Source organism: Phodopus roborovskii, unplaced genomic scaffold (assembly GCF_943737965.1).
Source record: "Phodopus roborovskii unplaced genomic scaffold, PHOROB, whole genome shotgun sequence".
Lineage (NCBI taxonomy): Eukaryota > Metazoa > Chordata > Mammalia > Rodentia > Cricetidae > Phodopus > Phodopus roborovskii.
Window position 1 is genome coordinate 90,427 of NW_026126954.1, and position 7,011 is coordinate 97,437.

General features: G+C 37.3%; 1 pseudogene; it reads left to right on the top strand.

Moving 5' to 3' along the window:
* LOC127214689 (histone demethylase UTY-like) overlaps nt 1-6,330 on the top strand; it is a 54,129-nt pseudogene extending 47,799 nt beyond the window's left edge.
* Nucleotides 6,331-7,011: the final 681 nt, after the last annotated feature.

Sequence of the window (7,011 nt, forward strand, 5' to 3'; positions counted from 1 at the left end):
TCTTTCCCCTTCCTTATCTTCTTTATTCTGTTTACAAACCTAGTTTCAGTAATAACTTCATGTTACAAATTTACATATGAAGATTTTGAGCCAGGACCCACAGATTTTTGTGGCATTTATAGATTATTTACCTTCAGTTTCATTTTTTTCTTTTTTTTTTTAAGATTTGTTTTTAATTTTTGTTATGTGTATTCATGTGTGACTTGTGTGAAGACAGATCCACCTGGAATTGCAGTAACAGGTGGATGTGACCTGCCCAATGCAGGGGAACTGAACTCCTATGTAAGAGCAGTATATGCTCTCAATCATTGATCCATCTCCTTAGCCCAGTTTCATTTTTCTTTACAGCTAAATAGGATTCCATTTTCTATATATTTTTATTATCCATTCATCTGTTGAAGAATATGTAACTTGTTCTATTTCTTGGCTGTTGTGAATTTGGTAAGAGTTAACACTGCTGAACAACTATCTGTGAGCCAGGCTGTTGAATCCTTTGAGTATATATCAAGGAGTGAGATGAGTGATTCGTATGATATGTTTATGTTTAGCTTCATGAGAATTTTCCATTATTTCTGGAGGCATACCAGTTTGCAGTTCCACCAAGAGTCTCACATGCTTTTCAGCATTTGTTGTACAACTTCACCATTTTTACTGGAGTAGATATAAATCCCAAAATTGTTTTTAATTTTCCTTTTATTCATTGTTAAAAATTATGGCTATTTTTTTGAGACCATAGCCATTTTTATTTCTTCTTGAGAAGAGTGTATTGAGTCATTTTGATTTTTTTGTGTATTTTTTGGTATTAATCATTTGTCAGATCTATAGTTGGCCATGATTTTCTTTTACTCCATGAGGTTTCTCTTCTCTTGATTCTTTTGTTAGCTATAATAATTTTTGTTTGTTTTGTTTTCTGAGGTCTTATTTTTCAAATGCTGGCCTTAATTCCTGGGAACATGGAATTAAAATTTTGTTTTAATTCACTTTTTCTGTTTCCTGTTTTGTTTTGTTTTTCTTTTGTTTTGTCTTTACTTTTTATTTCATGGTAATGTTGGTTGCATTGAAGGAGTTTACATGTCTTGTTTCTATTTCTTTTAAAGTATTCTGAAGTTTTGCCACAAACACATCTGGGACTGGTTTGTTTGTTTGTTCAGTAAGCTTTTCTTTACTGCCTAAATTTTCTTATCTGTTATGACTGTTTAGTTTGTTGCTCTATTCTTTGTTTTAATGTTGGCTTGAATCTAAAAATTTCAGGTTTTACAGCTTAATGGAGTATATGTGTTTTAAAGTATTTCATTCTAAAAATCTGGGGGTTTTTTTGTTTTTGTTTTTTTCCCCCATGTGTGTGTTCTTTTGGGAAGTTGATGATTTTATCTTCCCAAAGAGCAAGGAATTGGTTCTTTGTGTTTTCTTTGTTTGTAATTCCTTTATTTCTGCTCTGACTTTTTTCACCTTTTTATTAATTTTTAAAAATTTACTTTATGTACCAACAAGTTTCCTCTCCTTTCATTCCCTCCCTCCCTTCCTTTTCATCCCCCCTTCCCTATCTGTTCCTCAGAAAGGGTAAGGCCTCCCAGGGGAGTCAACAAAGCATAACATACCAAATTGAGGTTGGACATGGTCCTCCCCCTGCATCCCTCCATCCCTATGGGGGGATGCCTTGCTTATACTTGATTCAGGGGCCAGGAGAGCTTGTACCACCCCAAACCCCCTATAGGGACTTCAGAAAGCCAGCTCATGCACTTGGGCCAGGTCCTGGTCCCACTGCTGGGGGCTGCACAAACAAAGCTATACAACTCTCACCTAGATGCAGAGGGTATAGGTTGGTTCCAGCGCCTGAGCTCTCAGTGTTATGCCCAAGTTGTGGAACCCCCCAAAACATGACCACCACAGAGCCCCAGGTATTGGTAAAATCAATCACTCAGGGGTTTATTGAGAGCAAATTAAAGTTTGGGCTGTCCAACAGCACTTCTACACAAAAGGTAGGAGGAGTAGCCAGCAGGAGAGAAGGCTTTTTAAGGAACTATATGCCTTGGTGCTATCTACTCAGGGTACAGGGGTGAGTCTTTGGTTGATAGACCCTGGGTTAAGCAAGCATTGGGAAATTTCCACCCTAACATCTGGTGACCTGTTAGGGCATCTGGTGCCTGTTAGTCTTGTGTCAGGCTGACTCAGCAAGAAGTGGGGCTCTGAAGTAATTTTTAGCCATTTGCTGTTTTCCTTGGCCTGGGTTTGTGGTTCTATGAGTGGTCTTTGAAAGTGGCGCCTAGCCTAAAATATAGCATTAGTTCTGCCTGGTCTCACACCAAGAGCTTGGGTCAAAAGTCTCTGGGTTTCTCCATCATGATCTTGACCCCTTCCCTACTTGCTCATATAATCCCTTCTCCCTCTCTTCAGCTGCTGAGCCCAGTGCTTGGCGGTGTGGATCTCTTCATCTGCTCTCATCAGTTACTGGGTGAAGATTTTATCATGACAGTTGGGATAGTCACTGATCTTTATTACAGTGGAAGGCCTGTTCAGGCATCCTCTCCACTTCAGTTGGGGTCATCCTTGCAGATTCCTGGGAGTTTCCCTGGCAACAGGTTTATCCATAACCCTGTAATGGCCCCTAGGAATCTCATCTATTTCCCTTTCCCAGGGTGATTATGTGTCGTTCTTAGGGTCCTTCTTGTTACTTGCTCCTGGGGTTGTGAATATGTGTTTTTGTGACCGGGTTACCTCAGGCCAGAAACTCAGGATGGTTTCTTCAAGTTCCATCTATTTGCCAGCGAATTTCTGTAAAGTAGTATTCCATTGTGTAGATGTGCCACATCTTCTTTACCCATTCTTCAGTTGAGGGGCATCTAGGTTGCTTCCAGGTTCTTGCTATTACAAATAATGCTGCTATGAACTTTTGTTATTTCTTAACAACTTTTGTTGTACTTCTGTTTTTCTAAATTCCTGAACTGCAATGTAAGTTGTAAATTTCTAGAACTCTTTTTGTGAGTCCCAGAGCTTTAAATTTTTAAAAAAAATTTCTTTTATCTTTTGATATTATGATTTTATCACCCCCCAAGCTCTTATATAATCCCCCTTGCTCTCCCTCAGATTCTTGGCTGCTTTTTCATTAATTAGTGTTGGTGTGTGTATGATATTCCTAAATACATAATACTTCCTTAATAATGTTATTTATATGTATGTTTTTAGGGATGACTACTGGTATTGCATAATCTATTGGTGTTTTCTTCCTTTGGGAAGACTTTCCTTTTCTCTCAGCATTTCTTAGATGCCTATAGTTCTTTGTATAGAATTGGAACCTCCAGAGCTTTCTACCATAAGCTTTATCATATTTAGTTTTGGCATCTTTGTTCATTCATCTCATACTTAGGTAGTTAGTTATATTGGTGAGATGTTATGGGTGTAGCTTTTGACTTTACTAGGAAACACAGCCTTTTAGCAAACTTTCCATTTGACTGTCTTACAAAAGAGTTGATTTTTGGAAGTGGGCTTTGAAACCTGGATTCCATAACACCAGAAGTTCTTTTTGCTGCAGACTGCTCAGCGGACCACTGGTCTGCTGGGAGACCTAACTCGGCTACTCAGGTCAGGAGTGAATTTGGCATGACAGACAGACTCAAACTCAAGAGAGGTTTGCTACTGCTGCGAATCTTTACTTCAGAGCATCAGAATATATAAGTCATTTTAAGGAACAAACTCTCTGGCAGGAGTCCAAAAGATTACAATCTTGCTCAGAAATCATTAGATAATGGGAACATGAGAACATTAGACTTAGACTTCACAGGAAGAGAAAATTCTATTCTATGCCTGTCTGTGGTCAGCTTGCCAGACATCTGGTTTTTGCTAGTTTCGATGTTTATCATGCAGCCCTGCATCTCTACCACAAGTCTTGACTTATAATTTTTAGTATTTCTTCTTTGGTTCTGGGGTGGCCTAAAATATTATATTTAAGATGATCATGACAAGGAATTTTCTGATTATTTCTAAATATCAAAAACTTATATACTTGCCACCTCAACTGCCATTGCTGTTCTTCAGAGAGGGCACACATGGTGCTCGAGCTCTCCTGATTCTTTCCCAGATAGATAACGTATTGAACTTAACTCATTTTCCATTCACCATCACCCATGTAATTAGGTTCTTTATCATAAACACCTGTCCAAGGGAGTGGAGCATCTGTGGGACTGTAAATGGATGAGCCTCTATATCTGGGAGGCTGCTACCAGGAACCCTTAATCAATATTTCTTGGGGATTGTTTATTTGCCTGACTGTTAATCACTTTTTTTGTAAATCCTCCATTTCTAATTGCACTTTGTCTTTCTTCAGTTTCTCTCTTATTTCTAAATTTTCCCTCTATTTCTAACTCAAGTTTTTGCATAACATCTATAATCTTCACAAATGATTCATTAGAACTTTGAAGCAATTGTAACAGCAACTGCTGCAGGCTATGATTCCAAAGGCTAATAAAGGAACACAGATTCATGCACTCATGAATCCAACACCCGAGCCAAGGAGGAAGATATTAAACGCCTTCTTCTGGGATTATGCCAGGGACCCCCCAGGAGGCCTAACCACTGTGTGTTGTGAACCTCAGGACAGGCAGCCATTCAAGCTCCTTATGCTCCACTGGAGTGGGTGTGGCACTTTTTATTATCTATTTTATGTGTATTTGTACCTGGTAAAACAAGCGGAGCTGGGAATAGAACCCAAGTTGTCTTCAGTGCCCTTAATTACGGATTCATCTCCTTAGCACGCCCATATTTCCTTTCCAATTAAATTTAAAAAAAGTGTGTGTGTGTGTGTGTGTGTGTGTGTGTGTGTGTGTGTGTGTGTGATTTGCCTGTGTGTCTAGTGTCTATGCCCAACATGTGAGCAGTGTCTTTGATGGCCAGAAGAGGGAATAGGGTCCCCAATATTAGAGTTGCAATGGTGAGCTGCCTTCTGGGTCCTTTGAAAGTACAACCAGTCCTTTTAAGTACTGAGATTTTTTTTTAACTTTAAGTCTCTGTCCCAGAGATTTAGTACCAGTTTTTTTTTCTTTAAAATCTTTGATGCATTCATATTTCAGTAATAGTTTGTTGAAACTCCATAGGTTTTTGTACTTACTGGTGATTGGATTTTGTGATAGTCTAGTATTCTACATGAAAGTATTGTTTTATTTTAAAGATTGGTTTAGTGTATCAGAATGAGCTATGTTTTAGAAAGTTTACATGGCCTGCTTCAAAGAATGTATATTCTTTAGTATTTGGGTAGAATATTCTGCAGGTATATGTTAAGTCCATTTGATGTAGGATGCCATTTAATTGAAAGGTTTTTCTCCTCTGTATACAGATTACTCATTTGTTGGAGAAAGTACATTATCTACCATTATTGGTTTGGAGTTAATCTGCGTTTTTACTTTCAGTAGCAAGTTTTTTTTTTTGTTGTTGTTGTTGTTTTTTGTTTTTGTTTTGTTTTTTTTTTATTAAAATTGAGTGCAAACTTTTGGTGAATATGTGTTTAGGATTGTAATATCTTCTTGGTTGGTTAGTTCCTTGATTATAATTGGTGTCTTTATCTCTTTTGCTTAGTTTTAATTTCAAGTTTCTATTTCCAGATATTAGAATAGCAAGGTTTGCCTGCTTCTTGGCCCCATTTAATTAGAAAACTATTTACTTATTTTCAGTTGGTTGGTCCCTATATGTAAAGCTGAGTTGTTTTGTAGATGAAACTAGCAGAAAAATATAAAAATTGTTTCCTAAGCAATTCAACTAGTATGTTTGGCTATTATTTGAAGTCTTCATTGAGAGGTGTTCATTGCCTTTACTTCATCTAAGTGCTGATACAGAGGGCTGGACTAGCACCAAGGTTACATGTTTTGGTCCCAGGTCTAGAGATTGGGAATGGCATATGTAGGGCTCCCAGACTGGCCTGGTTAACTGGATGTAGGACTAGAGATAAGTCTGAGGATCTGAAAGAATAGAAATTGGGTAGCATCAGGCAGGCTTACTGTAATATGGCTGGAACCTAGGATGTATGGCTGGGCTGGGCCTGGAGGTTGGCTTTGGTACAGGAGGGTGGGGAAGCTAAAATTACTAATACTCACTATTTAATTCCTCTTTTAAAATGTTTCCTAATATAGATATTGTCTCCTGAAAATTCTAAAGCAATGTCAGACTTTGAGAGAAGCTCTTGTTGCAGCAGGAAAAGAGGTTCTATGGCATGGGCGGATAAACGGTGAACCCGCCCCTTACTGTAGTATCTGTGAGGTAAGTGACTTTTCTTAATGATTGTTGTTTTCTTGTGGATTCTTTGAAGTTATAGGTTCATTGATTTACTTGCATTTTGAGATATAGTCTCATGTAGCCTACAGTGACTTTAAACTCTGTAAGGTCTTATCTTTACGTTACAGCTACAGGAATAGTAATTGTTAGCATTATCTGGGTTAGTTTCTCAAGTCTATAAGTGCTCAATCTTTATAAAATATAAATTTATACTTTTTTATTAAATAGTTATTTTACATTCTTATCTAAATAACACCTAGCCAGATGATAACTATCTAAAAAGTAATACATACTAAAACCATACAAACAGAAAAGATTTAGTGTAGTACAAAAAGTTACTAAGCCCTTTATAGTGGGTAGCATTCCTGGTACAGAATTTTGGTGTTAAATTCTAGAATTTTTGAGTTCTAACAGGAAGAAATATGAGTAATTCTTTACTGAACTAATGTAATAGATATGTAATAGATTTTAGTCACAACACCAACACATGGCCAGAAATGTGGTACAAGAAACACCATTTACATAGAATGAATGAGTCTGGAATTTGCTTCCCGGCAGTAGGAAAAAAGGAAGTTTCATTTTATCAGAAGACAAATTATGAACAACGAACTATTGCACTAATATATATGACTGATGGAAATTCAGCTAGACAAAATAGACATACTGATCAATACTGTGGAGAGATGGTTTTTCTAATTTACATAGAAGTGCATGCTTTACAGTATTCAAATTTCATTGAGCATCCAATTCAAT